Source organism: Chrysochloris asiatica, unplaced genomic scaffold (genome assembly GCF_000296735.1).
Source record: "Chrysochloris asiatica unplaced genomic scaffold, ChrAsi1.0 scaffold00055, whole genome shotgun sequence".
In the NCBI taxonomy this organism is placed as follows: domain Eukaryota; kingdom Metazoa; phylum Chordata; class Mammalia; order Afrosoricida; family Chrysochloridae; genus Chrysochloris; species Chrysochloris asiatica.
In genome coordinates this window covers 16,066,991-16,085,655 of record NW_006408573.1, presented here as the reverse complement: position 1 = coordinate 16,085,655, position 18,665 = coordinate 16,066,991, and the positions used below count along the sequence as shown (strand labels likewise).

Below are 18,665 nucleotides of genomic sequence, written 5' to 3'. Positions count from 1 at the left end.
TGTGGATGCATTTAGAGTTTTCTTCTCTTTCTGACTTTTTATTCTCTGTTTGTTCCGATAGGGATATTATGATGGCAAATTGGGAAGAGCTGAGCAAGTGGACTCTAGTCTAGAATTCCTATCCTGCTACTAATTACCTTTGTTAGCTGGGACTAGTTATTTAACTTCTCTGCAGTTTGGGTCCTACGAGGACGACGTATGAATGAAATAAAACAAGATCCTTCCCTATAACGCTGGGAGGATTCTTTGGAGGATAAAAAGCATCTGGAAGCACAAGGCAGTCACATCGAGCATATATAGTAAATAACAAATAAGATTGGGGCTTCCCGTATTGCAACTGTTGACGTGTGAAAGGGACAAAGTGAAATGGCATTAATTTAGGCGAGAAATCAGGAGAAAATGTAGAGAGTCACAGGAGGCTAGCTCATATGCTAGATGACAGTGTGTTTATTCATTTCCCAAAGATATTACAAAGGCTGTGAATATTTATTTAGTTCTGTTCCCAATAGCTCTTCTAATAGGGAATTATTTGGGTACAACGAAAGACATTTGTAAATGCGGCTGATAAGACTGGCAGTGGACAAGGAGTGTTTTGTTGGACATAAGAATTCTATTGCCCACCCCCGCTTCAGTTGTCAAGTGCCCCGGGAACCCAGAATTTATGGTGGTGGCACAATGGGCCTTTCAGGGCCCCGGGAGAGGGCTGTGAGATCCCGCTCTCCGGCTTTTCAGCGTCTCTAATCTTTTTATCGGCTGGACAATGGCGGATTCAGCCCCTGCCTGCGCCTCCTGGCTGTCCATTGGCCATCAGGTATTGTGCTGTTATTACCATAGTGACAATAGCCTTTCTCGCTGCCCATCCATGGGTGCTTTGGAAATTGGCGAAGGTTGTCGCTTTGTATTAGGTACCTCTGAAGGCATGGCTTACTTAGAAAAACGACCAAAGGGAAATCAAGATTATCATGTTCAGAGTTTGATTTAAAGGGCCACTGTGTCAAATCCATTTGGAGCCCGGGAACTCTTTATGGATGTTTTCTTGTAATTACACATCGACGTTGGATGTGATCCCTCTGTGCAACCTCGAGGAGCCGCGCCTTAAAGATTTTGCATGGAGGTGTGAGTTATGGGCCACTGGACACCCTTCAGCATGTAGCCGGAGTTCATTTTTTTCTCTAAAATAAAATAAAATAAAAGGGTGAGAATTCTTATAAATCCATGTGAGCAGAGTCACTGGTATGACAATCTATGAAATGTGCCAGGATCCCTGGTGATGCCATGACAGTGAAGTGAAAAGTCAGCGGGTTTAGTCCGCCAGAGGCTCTGCAGAAGACACCAGGGGTTCAGCCCGGCAAACACCCCGGGGGCAGTTTACTCTGTCGTACTGGGGTCTCTAGGGCGTTGGAATTAACTCACCAGCACACAGCAGCAACATTCTGTGCAGATATATTAATATTCTGCATGGATGCTTATATATCTACCATAGGGTTTTGTGAGTAGCATATGTTGTTGTTGTTGTTATGTGCCATCGAGTCGACCCATAGCGACCCTGTACAGGGTTTCCGAGGGTGTAAATCTTTACGGGAGTAGAAAGCCTCATCTTTCTCCCGCGGAGCAGCTGGTAGTTTCGAACCGCTGACCTTAAGGTTCGCAGCCCGATTCGTAACCACTACGCTAACATATGTGATAAAATCTAAATCCAATTTTAAAATCATGTACAATTGATAAAACACTGTTTCAGCAATTGTAAATTAAGCACTGGACTGCTGATCACAAGGTTGGTTAGCAGTCGGATCTCTGTAAGTCAGAATCAACTCGATGGCACTTAACAGTTAACAACAACGCATCTTCATAATCACAGCTACTAATTATTGAGTGGGAGTCTAGATGTGGTACTATAGGATAAGTACTGGAGTGCTGACCACAAGGTCGGTGGTTCAAACCCACCAGCCGCTCCTTGGAAATCCTATACAGTGTGGCTATGAGTCAGACCCAACTCAGAGGCACTTAAACACAACAATTACTGAATGTTGAGGGCATTGGTCTTTTCTTGATAGAATTATCATCTTCCATTCAGGAGTTGTTGTTAAGTGCTGTCGAGTCAATTCTGACCCATAGCGACCCTGTATAGGGTTTCCAAGGAGTAGCTGATGAGCTTGAACCCCCGACCTTCTACTTCAAACGGCTTTACAGTCTGACACATTAACCCACAGTGCCACACCAGGACTCTGGAGACCTGGGTTCAATTCCTGACCACTCTACCTCATGCACAGCCCCTGCCTGTCAGTCGGTGGAGGCTTCCGTATTGCCGTGATGATGAACAAGTTTCAGTAAAGTTTCCAGACTGATGAACTAGGAAGAAATGCCTGGCAATCTACTTTCAGAAATTAGCAAATGAAAACCTTATAGATCCTAAGGTTCATGGGGAAGGCTCAGGAGTGGGAAGTGCTTTGTGCTGTTGTGTGTGGGTCTCTATGAGTAGGGGGCCTGAGAGCAGATCACAGCAGCAGATGATTCAGTGTGGACCAGAAGGTACTGCATTACATTTATATTGCTATTCTTCATGGTAACCTCACACACCAGTTATCGTTGTCCCCATTCTGCAGGTGTGAAAACTGAGGCTCATAGACTTGTTATTTCCCCGGTGTCAAACTAGTTTGAAAGAGGCCAAGTTTGGATTTAATTCCTGTTCCCTCACACTCGGTAGGTCTCTACTTCACTTGTTTTTAAAATCCACAATCTGTAATCCTATCTTACAAAACATGCTTCACCATATGGTTTTGGAACTTTGGCAGTAACAGGAAAGAAAAAGTCTTGGTGACAATTATTAATTGGGCTTATTCATCCCTTCAACAATGTCAGAAACATGTGATACCCGAGAAGGAAGGAGATCCTGTGTGCATGGTGCCCGAACGTATGGCTGCTTGTTGGGGGCTGCTCCTTCTCCCTGCCTAACAAGGAAACCAAAGAACACTCAGCAGAAAGACAGTTTGGTCTTTATGTTGTTGTTGTTGTTAAGCACTGTTAAGTTGGTTCAACCCTGTGTAAGGTGTCCCAGGAGAGCGGGTAGTGGGGTTGAACCACTGACCTTGAGGTTCAAACTGACCTTGCAGTTCAGCGCATTATCCTGCAGCTCCACACCGGGACTCCCCACAGGAAAGTGTTTGCCTGTTGCTGTTTGCCTTCGTTGTCCAATAAAAGTTTGAAAACTTGCTAATTGTTGAGCTGGCTCCATGTGTGCAGATTTGAGCTGCTCCACAGTAGTTTTAAGCTGTGATAATCTTCCAGGTGATGGTGGAACCTGTGTAAAACAGAAATGTATCAAAGAAGGAAAACGCAAATGTTTCCCACTAAGTAGAAAATTATTTAAAAGAAAAAAAGTGGTGGATGCACTTTGTCAAAGACAGAAAGCTTGTTAGACCTGGAAAAAAGCAAGGCAGTCCCTTCTAGTTCCTGCTCTTACAGGTTTCACTCTCCTATATATTTAATAATAGTTTGCGTTGGACCACTCCCCACAAAAATATTTGAAGTTCCTTGTTGTGTTGCTCTCCTGAGAACTCGAAGTTAATCTGTGGTCACATAACAGAGGAATGATTTGCCCAGGGAAGTGGGTCGCATTGCAGGGTCTTCAAGATAGGGGAGAAGGAACAGACTTGTTCCGTCTGTTCTTTGCTGCTCCATTGCTGTGTGCACTTGAACATTTTCCACTTAGCCTCAGTCTCTTCATCTGTCAAATGGGAGTTGAGGGCTATGTTGAGGATTAAATATATTGGTCACACAGAAAGCTCGTCTTCACCATAACCCTTCCCCTTCAAATGCATCCCTCCTAGTGGTCTGGGACACTGAAGAAGGTATTGGTGAAGTAGGTGAGAATGAGATGATCTCATTCAAATTCACATATAGGTTCAGCCCTGCCCTCATCTCCAGCATCCCCAGTTGTTCCAGCACATTCCTGGTCAGGCCAAGCACACAGTCTGGAAGATGACCCATGCGTAGAACTTTGTCTGCCAAGTCATTTGATCTGAAACAGAATTTTAAGAGAAGGAAACACAGTCTCAGGCATCAAAGGGAAGGGCAATGGCCTTTATGCCCCACCTTCCACTGAGTAAAAGGGGAGCTGTCACCGTCACCCCCCATGTCCTGCCCGGACTCCCCTCCCGATTTGGGTATGCTCACCAAGTATTTTCTTCCCCTGCTTTCCACCTCTCCCTGATTTCTCACTCTCTCTGAAGTCACGCATGGCATGTAGTAGCTGTGCCCGTAAGAGGCTTAGTACTGTGGGCAGCCAAGTGCAGCGGTAAGAAGGAGCTGATCACAATCAGGGCATCTGCTCTGAGGGGGTCTGTGATGGCTAGCAGGCCCCAGAAAATGACGTTGAGAAGTCTTGAGTAGGTGATGCTGCAGCGCTGGGTTGTAATTGGGTGGCTCCACAGGGATCCCAGATTTCAGGTCTGGGAGCAGCAGGAGATTTGGGGTGGATGTTGGGAGCTGCTTTCCAATTGATTCCCACTCATGACAACTCCGTGATCCAAATAGAACTGCTCCATAGGGTTCCCAAGGCTGTCACCTTCCTTAAGCATATTACCAGACCTGTCTCCCAATGTGCCTATGGGTGGATTTGAACTGCCAACTTCTTGACAAGTAGGTGAGCACTCAAACGTTTGTGCCACCAAGGGTGGTGGTATGCCGTGAAAGCCGTTCCGACTCATAGCAACCCTGTATAGGGTTTCCAAGATTGTAAATATTGACCATTCTAACCAAGCTCATCCAGAAACAGAAGACCTACTACATATCTGAACGCACAGCCCTCCTAGACCCCAAAACAGTTTCCCCCATCCACTCTCCTGAAACTGCAAAGAACAATTTCCATTTCTTATATCCATCTTTATTTTTCTTTTCTAAGAAATATATTATAGTTGCACACCCGCATTTCTCAGGGGGGCTGCAGCTCCTCTTTCTCAAAGGTTTACAGTGATCAGAATTTGTAGGCAAGTCTTCCATCTACTTTGACTTGCCTCCAAACTTCTTCATTAGTTGTGCAGGCTGATGGAGAAAGGAGATTTAGAGGAAACCTTTTGCAGAGAGGCAACAAATGCAAGGCAGAGTAGGGGTGCGATTCATTTTTATAGATTTGAGTTGTGACCTTTTAAAGGAAATTAAGCAGAAGATACAGCTGCACAGGATCAGACTGTCTGGAGACCGGGGGAGGGAAACAGCGGGAACACAGGCTGTGCGTTTGTAGTGTTGGATTTGGATCCTATCTGGGGCGTTGTTGACTCTGTGCATTGGGCAAGAATCGTATCGCCTTGAGCTGTGGCATCAGATAGGGCTCATGACAGCCATCAAGGATTTCGTGTGAATATTTACAGAGCATCCTCACTTATGACCTTGCACTAGCTGTGCATTCTTTCCTGTTTATAGCATTCTGGTGCTGAGCAACTTAGCACCTCAAAACTAAGGGGCTTCCTGTTGTTAGCTGCCATCAGGTCAGTTCTATTTCATGGCGACTTCATGTATAGTAGCATAAAACATTGCCTGATTCTGTGCCAGCTTCATGATCATGAATGTTCAAGTCCTTTGTTGGGGCTGTGGTGTAGTGTCCTCTAACCTAGGGAGCTCATCTTCCAGCACCATAGTGGACAGCAGTCTGTTATGAGCCATAGGTTTTTCATTGGCTGATTTTTGGAATTTGATGGCCAGAACTTTCTTCCTTGTGTATCTTAGTCTAGAAGCTCCAGTGTCCACCATGAGCGACTCTGCTGGCATTTGAAATATTGGTGGCAGAGCTCCTAGTGTCGTAGCCACACACAGCCTTCCTAGTATGGCCAACTGACAGATGGGTGGTGATTCTGACCCATAGTGACCCTGTATAGGCTTTCCAAGGAACAGCTGGTGAGCTTGAACCTCTGACCTTGTGCTTCAAACTGACCTTGCAGTCTAGCACATTAACCCACAGTACCAGATGGGTGGTTGTAGTGGCTTGTAATATCAGTTTGTTGTCTCTTCTGGTTCTGTTGGTTGATAGGATTCGGCTGGGTAGTTCATACTTGGGGTCTCCCATGCTATGCAGTCAGATGAGTGGAGTCATATGAAGTATGGACTGGGTTGGATTTTAAGAGGGCATCTACACTTCCGTGTTGGTGCCACCAATTGGATGTTTGGAACGACTGGAATTGGACAGACATCTCTGTCCTTATCCATGTGTCTTCTTCACACGGCCAGCTGCAGCATCCTCACAGCGTGGTGGTCCTAGAGTATTCTGACTCCTCCCAGAATAAGCTTTCCAAGAGCACAAGGCTACTTGTGACTCTGCTTCTGAAGTCATTTAGTGAAGCATTTGCTACATCACCTTCGGGTCTGCTCAGATTCATGTGAAAGGGCACTAGAGACATTCATGAGTAGGTGTCATGATAGGGATATAGGAATATGGCTCATTGCTCCTGCTGCCTTATATTGTTGAGTCATACCCAACTCATGGAGACCTCATGTGTTCACTGGGAGCCATTCTGGAGGCCGGCTTTTCATCAGTGATATGTTGCTCCTCTGTGACGCCATGTCCATCTGGGAATAATCCCATTGGTACTATGTCCATAACATCCTGGGAACAGAACACACTGTGCTATTGTTACTGTTCTTCTTGCTAACAAATTCTCCTAGATACTCAATTCATCTAAACCCTTATGCTAAGAAGGGTTTTGTTAGTGTTTTATTAGGGAGGGAGTATTGAGTGGGAGGAACAGTTAGAAGGAACTGAGATGAGACAAGGAAAATGGATCCAGAAAGAAACACAGTACAGTCAAAGTATGAGGTTGTTTTGGACTCCAGTGCAGGCTGTTTGTCCTAGAAGATAGAAGCTCTGGAGATGAAGGACATTCAAGAATTCCTTTATACTATGTATTCAGGAAGCGATGCCAGCCTGCACCTTCCTTGGTTCAGTGCCTCGGTTTTTAAAGACGACAGCTGTTCAGACATGCCATATTCTTCTCTTCATTCATTCAACAGATATACATTGAACAGCTGCTCCAGGCAAGGAAATGTGGTAGACACTTTGGGAGATTTGGGATGAATATGACTAGGATCCGGACACAATGCAACTCCCACACAGAAGATCCAGGGTTTTGTCTTGGGGGGGAAGGGGTGTCACCTTTAGGAAGAACTGCTGCTCTGTCACTCCAGAGCTCTGGTCTGCTGGCATGGAGATGGCATCTCCTACCACCACCACCACCACAGTCCTGGTGTGCCCTTCCACAAGCCTGTCCCTTCATAACGGTCTGGGAGTACCAGAACAGTGCTCCTCACTTTAGGAAGGAGAGCGTTTGTGTTTGCAGTGAGATAGAGTGTGGGTTCCAATGGCTCAGCATCAGATTCGCTGTTGATGCTAGAGTTAATGCATGAAAGCACCTAGTTAGAATGTTGTAGGCGTTAGATCTATTATCAAAGTACCAAAAGAGCCTTTGTGGCACCGTGGTTAAAGTGCTTGGATGCTCATTGAAAGGTTAGTGGTTTGAACCCACCAGCCGTTCTACAAGAGAAATATTCGGTGATCTATTTATGCAATGAAATCATTGTACTCGGTCGTAGACTGTGAGGCCCAGTTGACAGCAGTGGGTAGCATTAGGTTTGGTTTCAGTGGTACCTCTGACATACAGAACCCTGGCATGGTGCTGTAAGATAAGCTCTGGATTGGTAACCACAAGGTCAGCAGTTCAAACCCACCAGCCGCTTTCGGAAACACTATACAGCAGGCGTGGTGAACATCTGGCTCGCAAAACTATGTGATCTAGCTTTGCAAGGCAGCTGAAGTTCCAGTCATCACATTGTTGTTGTTAAGTGCCATCAAGTCGGTTCCAACTCATAGTGACCCTATATAGGGTTTCTGAGGAGCGGCTGGTGGGTTTGAACCACAGACTTGGCAGGTCAAAACAACCTTGTGGTTCAGTGTATTATCCCACAGTGCCACACCAGGACTCTATCACATTAGGTGAGAGTTAGTTAAATGTTTGACCAAATATAGTAGGTTAATTTTCAAGTTGATAATTTTGTATGAAATGATGTCATACATTTTGTTAGTAAAAAGATTTCCCACCCATGCTTTACAATGTCACTATGAGTCGGAACCAACTCGATGGCACATAATAACTAACGTTTAATTTTTCCCAATTTGCATGTTGTGATAACTTATTTATATTTCTCTCTCTACCTCCTGGTGTGGCGCTGTGGGTTAATGTGCCAGACTGCAAAGCCATTTGAACTGTAAGGTCAGTTATTCAAGTTCACCAGCTGCTCCTCGGAAACCCAATATAGGGTCGCTATGGATCGGTGTTGACTCGACGGTACTTAACAATAACAACAGCTTCTAGATTGTAATCTTGTAAAGAAAAAGGCTGTCTTACTCAATTCTGTATTTCCTGTGCCCAGGAGGGTCCGTTCCTGGCACATAGTAAGTGAACGGCACATGCTCCATGAAAATAGGAATCGGAAAAAAGACGTGGCGAACTTTGCCTAGGAAACTCTATGGGACATTACTGCCCTGCCCTGTGGGACTCAGCAGCACACAACAAAGAATCCATGACTAATTGGTAACTGTAATTAGTACCGTAAGAGACATGGAGTGGGAATTTGATGTCTGAAAGAGATCACTGACTCCTGGAAATAGGTGAATAGGGATGGTTTTAGGAAGGGATGGTGGTGGTTTGCCTTGGAGTCGGGTCTGACTCATAACAACCCTGCACAGGGTTTCTGAGGCTGTATGTCTTTGTTGTTGTTTTTGGTAAGTGCCGTTGAGTTGCTTTCAACCCATAGTGACCTTGTATAGGGTTTCCTAAGAGCGGCTGGTGAGTTTGAACCACTGACCTTGCAGATCAAACTAACTTTGCAGTCCAGTGCATTAATCCCCGCACCATGTAGATATAGACATGCTAGTAGTTCGAACTGCTGACCTTGAGGTTAACAACCTGACTGGTAACCACTACTGTACCAGAGCTCCTTCTGGTAAGGGGTGTCATTTGGATTATTTTTGTAGAACAAACAGAGTGGGCTTTCAGAATGATCAAGGACCCACAGGGCAAATCTCCATTGTTGCTCTTAAGTTCCCTTGAGTCAGTTTTGACTCTTAGCAACCCTGTATAGGGTTTCCAAGGAGTGGCTGGTGGGTTTGAATCACCGAACTTTTGGTTAACAATCCAGTGCTTACATCGGAGGGCTCAGTTCATGGTCCATTGTGTTAGGGGTAATCCTTGTTTGGCTGTGCACATATGTGAACATGTCCCCAAGAGCCACTCTGTAGCACTATCACTTTAGTTGGCCCACTTGTAGGTTACTAATCGTTCTTTCTTTTTTTGTCTTTTGCAGAAATCACTGTTTTCTTGACTCAGTGGTCCTGTGACTTCCATTCCTGTTGTTATTTGTTGAGTGAACAATCAGATGGGTGGAGTGTGTTACAGAAATTGGCAGCAAGTGTCCAATGGGTGAAGAAGGTAAGATGGTCTACCTGATTCGCAGATTATTATTCACATGGAAATGGACTTGTGCCCACCTCTAGCTCTAAGAGCCATCTCCATAAACTTGACTTCATTCGGGCCTTCACCACAAAGCTTAGTAGAAACACTGAGGGAGGGAAAAGCCTGAGGAATGTGCTTATTCCATTCTTGTCTTGAATACCAACCATGTGTCAGCACAGGAGTAGTAATCTCTTTGGCAACAAATTCAGAGGAGAGAGAAGGAACTTTAGGGAATTTTATCTTTAGCAAAAACTCAGCTAGAAAGATTGACAGACAGCTGTCATGTTAGTGTTTTCATCCTTTGGAAACGCATTCAAATATGCACAAGATGGCTTATATCCTCCAGGGAAGAAGAGGGACTAGGAGAGTTGACCTTGTAAGCCTCCAGGGATGAAGCACTAGGCCATGAGCTAGGAAGCCTGGTCTCAAGGCCCCGGCCCAGCATTGCCATCTGTCTGTGTGCCCTTAGGCAAATGAGCTCTTTGCTGGGTCACAAGGGTGGTTGGACCAAGGATCTATAGCAGTTCTGAAGTATAAAGATTCTAAGAATCCATTTGTCTTCTCCATCTACTTGGTGGTGATTGGAGCTATTTTTATAGTGTGTCCAAACATCCAGATGGATGTGGTGCTCTGGAGTTAATGCTCTGAACTGTAGAGTCAGTTTGAACCACAAGGTTGGCGGTTCAAGCTCACCAGCCACTCCTCGGAAACCCTATACAAGGCTGCTATGGATGGGAACTGACTCTTAATAACACTTAATAACAAGGACAGGGTTTTTCATACTTTGGGGTCCCAGACTTTCACGCTTTGGGATTATAGGCCTATCTATTCAAGTATCCATGACTCATCTTCCTGTAAATGTCTGGGAGGTGCCTCAGATAAAGGCACCAAATCCAGCTGATCCTTTAATCCTTTAATTTCTCTCTCTCGTGCCCCCCACTCCCATCACCCATGCTTGAAACAAGGCATGAGTCCCTGACGCATTTCCATCTCTCATCTCTAACAGTATCTCTTCATATAGACCCCTGTTGGCTCTCCCCTCTGAGATCTCTGTTCTCTTCCTACCTGGTCCTGTCCCCACTACCATTACCACAGCCAAGCCACATTCTTTCTCCTACCTTACTGCCACCTATCGGGTCTTTTCGCCTTTTCTCCTGGCAGCTCCAGAATGAACTATCTTCTAGACACATCGTAACTAGTGTCCCAAGTGAAGATTTTATATTACTTCTCCACTCAAGGCACACAGTGCTAAAGACCTGAATGCTTAACAAGCTTCCAGGACCCTTTAAAAACGGACCCTCTGTTTCACCATCCCCTTTCATCACTTAGATGCCCTCTCTCCCCACGGACTCTCATATACATCCTATGTGGAAAGTACAAACAGGGTACATGCAGCATTTCCCCAAAGCCCCTTCTTGTCTCTTGCTGACTTTACAAGCCAACTCGGGCTCATCGCTACAGCTTAGCTTGGCTAGCATGCATTCCATGAGGAGCCCTTTCCGATCCCCTAAGGCTGAGCTCTGAGTATCAATCTAGACAACTTCTTAGCAGCCAAGATTGCACCATTTACCATGATTTTCACATTGAGTTGTAATTGTCGTTCTTTTATATTCAGTTTTATTTATTCTTTTTAATACACGTTGCATTTTAGAGCAGTTTGAGGCAAACAGAAAAACTGTGCAGGAAACACAATGAGTTTACATAGATGAGAGGACTTCAATGCGTTATTGGAAAATGTGGACTTGAAATATAACAGATTTGTTTATGAGCTTTTTATAGCCCCCTTGCTTGCTCTCGACCCCTCTGCATATGGTTTCTCCTATTATGAACATCTTGCATGAGTGTGGAATATTTGTTAAGTTGATCGACCTATACTATTATTACATAAAGGAGCCTACACTAGGATTCCCAGGACTCCTTTAATTAATAATAGCTTCTTGTTGTTGTTAAGTGCCATCCAGTCAATTCCGACCCATAGCGATCCTGTATAGGGCTTCCAAGGAACAGCTGGTGAGCTTGAACCACCAACCTTGCAGTTCAAATAACTTTGCAGTATGACACATTAGCCCACAGCACCACACCAGGACTCCCAATAGTAGTAGTATGTTGTTGTTGTTAAGTTCTGTCGAGTCAATTCTGACCCATAGCGACCCTGTGCAGGGTTTCCAAGGCTGTAAATCTTTACGGGATCTGAAAGCCTCATTTTTCTCCTGCAGAACAGCTGGTAGCTTGGAACTGCTGACCTTAAGGTTCACAGCCCGATTCATAATAGGTGGGATAATGTACTAGACCATAAGGTCTTTTGAAGTGCAAGGTTGGTGGTTTAAACTCACCAGCCATTCTTTGGAAACCCTATACAGGATTTCTAAGAGTTGAAACTGACTTGACAGCACTTAACAACAACAACAACAAAGGAGCCTTGGTATCATAGTGGGTTACATGTTGGGCTGCTATCTACAAGGTCAGCAGTTCAAATCCAGCAGTCATTCTGCAGGAGAAAAATGATGCTTCCTGCTCTGGTAAAGATTTACAGCCTTGGAAACCTTATACAGGGTTGCTGTGAATCAGGATGACTCCACCGGTACTTAACAAGAACAACAAAGTCTATAGTTTACCTTAGAGTTTACTGTTTGTCTTATATAGTGTTTAGACTCCCAGCAACTGCAGTATGTCAGATATCCCAATATAGTATGATACAGAATTGTTTCATTGCATTTAAAATGCCTTCTGTTTCACCTCTTCATATATAATTGTTGATTGACTTGGAGGCTCTTGAGGAAAGAACTAATTTTGAGACCATCATGGTTCTGGTATGGCGCTATAGAATCATTACTGGACTGCTAACCGCATGCTTGGTGGTTTAAATCCATCAGCCCCTCTTTCAAAACCCTACACAAGGTCGCTATGAGTCAGAACTGACTTCATGGTACTTTGCAACACAACACTATGCTTCTGGTATTTAACAGTCTTGGTGTGGCGCTGTAGGATCTGCACTGGACTGCTAACCACAAGGCCAATGGTTTAAACCCACCAACTGCTCCTCAGAAACCCTACACAAGGTCACTATAAGTTGGAACCGACTCAATGGCACTTAACAACAGCAATATGCGTCTGTTGTAAGCATTGTGCCTAGCCCAAAGTAGGATCTCAATAAATATTCATTAAATCTATGGATAGAGACTGTCTTCAGTATATTTGAGAAGAAGTTGAGGAGTGTTATAGCCAATGTTAACCATAGAGAATAATGGCAATCACTAGGCATCGTGTACTCAGTATGTGCTAAACATAGTGGCAAGCTCTTTAAAAACAAGATGAGGCTGACTGCTCCCATCCCAGAAACCTAAGGAGCAGTTACTCTGTTCTAAGGGCCGCTGTGAGTCACAATCAAGTAGAAGGCAGCGGGTTTGTTAGTATGAAATCCCTTCCCACCACCTCCATACACAGAGTAGACAGGGATGGGCAACTTGGACATTGGCTACCCAAAATGGGGGCACTACAAAGGCAAGAAGTGACTGGCTTACAAGCTTTCAAGGGGGAACCTAGATCCAGAAGTCATGGAGGAAGGTAGAATCTCCACTGAGTAGTATACAATCTGTCTGGGCGGGACTGATGAAAGGAAAAGCAGATAGGTCTCTCTCTTATGATACAATAGTGAATAATTGTTATCAGGACTGCTTGTGAAGCTTGTAAATGTAAAAGTAGATGTTTTGTAGCAAGGAAGGGAGTGATTAACTTTGCAGTCTAGGAGCGGAGGTCCCTAGGACCATCAAGGGAGAAAAGCAGAGAGCAGGACCCTACCCAGAGAAGCAGTGATGCCTGAGATGGAGGCAGAGACGATGGCTTGGAAAGATGGAGCAGCTGGGGACTTTAGACCCAGAGAGGGAGAGGGGCTGTGTGCTGATGACTGGGGGGCAGGCTTGTAGGGTATACCCTTTGGTTGGTTGATGATACATGAAGGGATTGTAACCATGGCAATGAAATGATATACGATAGGATGAATGTAAAACTAATGTTCTCCCGTGTAAACTATCACATAATTCACAATAAAACATTAATAAGCTCTGGTAGCGTAGTGGTTACGAATCGGGCTGCGAACCTTAAGGTCAGCAGTTCGAAACTACCAGCCGCTCCGCGGGAGAAAGATGAGGCTTTCTACTCCCGTAAAGATTTACACCCTCGGAAACCCTGTACAGGGTCGCTATGGGTCGGACCTGACTCGATGGCACTTAACAACAACAACAACAACATATGTATATATTATATGAAGTCCCTGAGTAAAACAAATAGCTAAGCATTCGGCTACTCACTGAAAGTTTCTTGGTTCAAATTCTCACAATGGGGCCTCAGAACAATGGACTGGTTATCTACTTCCCAAAGTGCGGTTCTGTTCTGAAGAGGAACAGACTCCACAGAAATGATGTCTTTGCTTGTTTTTCAAAATTCAAAATGTTCTAAATGATAAAATGGAGCTTGATAGAAGAAGAGAGCTAGTTAATGTGTCTCTGACTACGCACCTGGTACGTACAGAGCCCGAACCCTTAACCCTAGATGTCTGATATTAGCCAGAGAACTAGAGCCTTTGTCTGCTTGTTCACACAATGAATCTGTTTGTTACACTGTGGACCAAAGACATTTTCTGCAATGTAAGTAACCAATATTACCCAGACGGTCATCCTGTGACAGGGGCCCTAAGTCAACACCTTAACTTGGGGAACCTTACTTATTTTGCTCACGGTCTGGTCAGTGTTTATTATGGGCAGAAACCAAGTAAAATGAAAACAAAGAATAGAGGCGGAGTTGGGTTTCCTACCGATGAACTGATAAGACTTGGACTTGGTTTGGCGGTCTCGTCTCTCATTTGTGTATTCGCATTCAGTTGCTCCGAAGCCCAACTTAGCAGACAGAGCGCGTCACTCCTGTGGAAATGTCTGAATGGTGATCAGCTTATTTCTAACAAACCAGATGGATCTTATCGATTCATTAACCCTTTCACTCCTTCAATAGGATATGCAACGGACATTTCCTATTTTGCTAGCTGATGGGGACAATTAGAATGAGGTATTGATGGAACAGAATAAAAAGGTAAATAGAAAGGACTTGAGTTTAATTTCTTCTCTAGGAAATATGCTGGACATCTTCTTTTATTCCCACATAGAGATTTAAGAACAGCCTATGTCAAGGATTTCTGCATAGCTTTTGGCCCAAGAAGAAGAAAGGCAAAATTAGCCTAATTCATGTAGCCGTCTTGAAGAACCACAGCATGGGTGCAGTGGGACAGTCCTTTCAGCTTTTAGTTGAGCTTCTTGCTTTATTGATAGGATTTCCTGTGTCCAGAGGAGGATGGGCAGAGAGGTGGGAAGCCAGGCAGGGAGACACAGAGAGAGGAACTTCTAACAAATGGCAGTGACATACTTTGGGCTTACAGGATCAGGTCTGTGACAGGCTGGCTGATTACTAGAGAAATCCACTTGAGCTTCTTTCTGACACCTGTCTTATTCAGATACCTTCTCAGAGCGGGAGGAATTACCAGGACTGTTCTGCCTTGCTGCCCAGCTGGGATTTTAGCAGGGGACTTGCGTGCAGAAAGAAATGTCTTGGAAAAGTGAAGGGAACTTGTGGATGATTATGAAAAGCCTACAGACATTGAGACCTTCCTGGGAAATAATCAACAGGACATATTGGTCACAGGTCATCCACTTAACTCTCATTTGCATTGAAGGCAGTTTCGCGGAGCTGCTGGGGACAGCTCACCTGTGCTGGACTGTTCCCTAGGCTCAGCTGTGTCCCTGACATTTTGAAATGCTGGCAGCCTGCTTCTTACTCCATGCCCGCTGGGTCTGTCTGTGAATGCATATGTCCTATTTTGGGATCTGGGCCACTGTGGAGAAACTGTGGAGAAACAGGCCATGGATCCATCTGTAGTTAGTGTAATTGAATCATAGACAGGCAGAGTTCACCTGTATGACTTTGCAGACTGTATCCAGCATGACTGTCACCACTAAGGTCCTCTCACCATTGCATGTAGCACATACATGCCAGGTGGCATTTCCGGGATCAACAGCAAAGAAAAAAAAAAAAAAAAACACCCCACCTGTGTTCGGGTTCTTCCATCCTGCTTTATTCAACTCATGGTGGACAAAAGGCAGAGAGTGCTTCTGATGTTAACAATGATCCAAGACAAAGACAAGCCGGATTCTCAGCAGCCCTAGAGGACAGAGGAAAAGTGCCCCATAGGGTTTCCAAGGCTAAAAATCTTTATAGACCCTTCACCTTTCTCCTGTAGCCGCTATTCACTTACCAATCATCTCTTGAGAACCATCATTACTTTAGGCTCTGGACTAGGTACTGGGGATCCACTAACCAATTACCCATATCAAAGCACCAATGAAACCAAAGCCTCACCCACAGCAAGCCCCCTTCTTGAGATGGAGCCAGACCTGCCAACAAATAATGACACAGAGCTATTTATACTTCCTCCTCTTAGGCCCCTTTTTACGATGGATTCTGGAGAGGAAGTCCTCAGCAGGGAGAGAGGATACTCTGCTGGAGTCAATCAGGGAAGCCTTCAGTGAGGAGGTGCCCTTTGGGTTGAGATTTGAAATATGAGTAGGAATTTACCAGGAAAAGAAGATTGAGAAGGTTTATCAGGCAAAGGCAACACTACAGCCAGCGTTTTTGTATACTAAGTGAAGAGTCCTCTGAAACGTTGGCTTGATGTCATTTTATTGATCTTTCAATAGATATGGAATAAGAATGATTTCAAATTCAAAAAGTGAATTTTTCAGTTCCTAGTCTCTCCTTCGTCAGTTTTGCTTTCTGGTGTCAGCCACTCTTTGCAGTTCTACGTGTGTGTGGCCTTCTAGAGATTCTCCAGCACATTTATAAACACAGGCATCTCATAGTTGCTCCCCGCTGTGTTTGTGTGGCACTGTGGATTAATGCACTGGACTGCAAGGTTATTTTGAACTTCAGGACCATCAGTTCAAGCTTACCAGTTGCTCCTCAGAAACCCTGTACAGGGTCACTGTGAGTTGGAACCAACTCGCAGGCACTTACAACAACAGCAATAAATCAGTCTACACATAGCTCTATCCTGTGATTAAAAACAAAAGCAAGAAATCTTTACGACATCCCCCCATTTTTTTCCCTTATGATTGTTTAATTTTTAATATTTGGGAACATTTCACATCTACAGAAAAGTGACAGAAGAAATGCAGTGGATTCTTACGAGCCACTTTCTCTGATGTCACTGATTTGATTTATTCCATTTGCTGTGTCCCATGCAGTACTCTTCCTAGGTTAAAGGTTTATCCCCAGTCAGGTAGAGCTTGGATATCTATTACTTGGACACCTGGGCACACTTCCCCTTCCCAGCACTTGTTTAGAGAGCGCCCAGGTGAACTTGAAACCCAAAACATGTCCCTCCTGGTATAAGTTCTCCTGAGATGTCATAAGCACACATTCACCACAGCATGGAGCTGGCAGGAGGGGCCCCTCTGAGCCATTTGATACCCACTTCCTGCTTCTCTTTGAGAAAGGGCTTGCCCTGTCTCATCAAAAGCTCAGGAACAGATGTGGGTCTCAGGCAGGTGAGCACACTCCCCAAGCTTTGCACTGGCCCCGTGGTCCAGGGTGGGAAGAGATGGGCCAGGTGAAATCTAATCACTTCATTTCCTCCGACAGCCGGCTGTTGATGCCATGACTCTTCCGTTTGGCGTATCAGAGTCAACAGAATGCCTCAAAGACTGGAGTAGGATTCCCTGCTTTGAAAGATCAAAGTGTTTGAGCACTGCTCAGGTGATCTGTGTTCTTTCTCTGTGCCACATGACATGATGTCCACTGTCCTCAGTGTGGGAAGGGCTTTGAGTGATGACTGGCAGGAAGTAACCTGGGGAGACAGGGTGGTATGGTTTTACAGCCGTACTCTCTGAGCTTGAGGAGATTGCTTTCAGATATCCATCCATTCATTCATTCTTTTAGTAATTCCCACAAGCCTTCATGGCTCGCTGTCATCCTCTGTGCCAAGATGTGTGTGTGTGTGCTCCCTGGGGTTTCATATTCTCTGTCAAGACAGGTATTGTGCAGATGGTTAACACAGTCGGCTGCTGGTTTGCAGATTTGAATTCACCGAGGTGCCTTGAGAGAAATACCTTGGCAATCTCCTTAAAAAAAATCAGTGACTAGACACCTTGAGGAGCACAGCTGTCCTCTTATACACATGAGGTTGGCATGATTAGTAATCTATCCTATGATGGTTGGTTGGTTGGTTGGTTGTTTGATCCATTCTCCTCTCATACACATAAGGTTGGCATGATTGGTAATTTATTCTATGACGGTTGATTGGTTGGTCCATTGGGCTGAGTAAAGCTTCTGGACCTCAGTGTGATGGGGCAGAATCTTTGAGGAGGACTTCCTGGCCATTCAGTCAGTCAGTCAGTCCTAAATCAAGCACATATTTGTTACTTTGTGCTGAAGAAACCCTGGTGGAGCCATGGGTTAAGCATTGAGCCACTAGTCGAAAGGTCAACAGTTTGAATCCACCAGCAGCTCTATGGGAGAAAGATGTGACAATCTGCTTTTGAACTGCAGTCTGGGAAACCCTCTGAACTATTGAGTTGCTATGAATCAGAATCGAGTGGACTGGGGTGGACACCCTGTGCTAAGTTCGCTCCTGCAGCTATGCGGAAGGTCAGTGAGATTCCTCTTATCACAGAATTCCAATGCCAGTTGAGGCTATTCTCTGACCCCTATCTACATCTTTCTCATTAAGTCAGGACCATGAGGAAGGTTTGGTTGCCCATCGGCCCTTCCTGGTCCCTCTTGATTCCTAAAACTACAGAAACACCATTTTCTCTGGAGGCTAGTAACCCAAATTACCCCTTGCTCTGTCGGGGACTTGGAGCCCAGGGTGGTTATGAGAGGCGGGAAAGAAAGGTATCAGGTCAGAATAAGATCTGTCCCCAGTTCATTGTGGATACTGAGGATGGAGAGGGTTTAGCTAGGCACCTGGCAGTTGGAAGCAGTTGCTTCTGTTTGGAAGCTTTGGAGAAATTGCAGAGGGCCAGGAAGTTCATCCTTTCAAGAGGTTCTGAATTTTAGAATCAAAGCACTCTTCCGAATGCTGTTAGGTTTCCATAGCAACTGTATATATAACATTTTTCTAAAATA

At 44.8% G+C, this 18,665-nt stretch overlaps 1 protein-coding gene across 1 annotated transcript in view; it reads left to right on the top strand.

Moving 5' to 3' along the window:
* Positions 1-18,665, top strand: part of CDH11 (cadherin 11, type 2, OB-cadherin (osteoblast)) — a 220,599-nt gene that overhangs the window by 87,196 nt on the left and 114,738 nt on the right. The window contains exon 2 of the mRNA XM_006863584.1: positions 9,349-9,473. The gene's annotated coding sequence lies outside the window, so the exon portion shown is untranslated. The remainder of the gene's footprint in view (positions 1-9,348; positions 9,474-18,665) is intronic.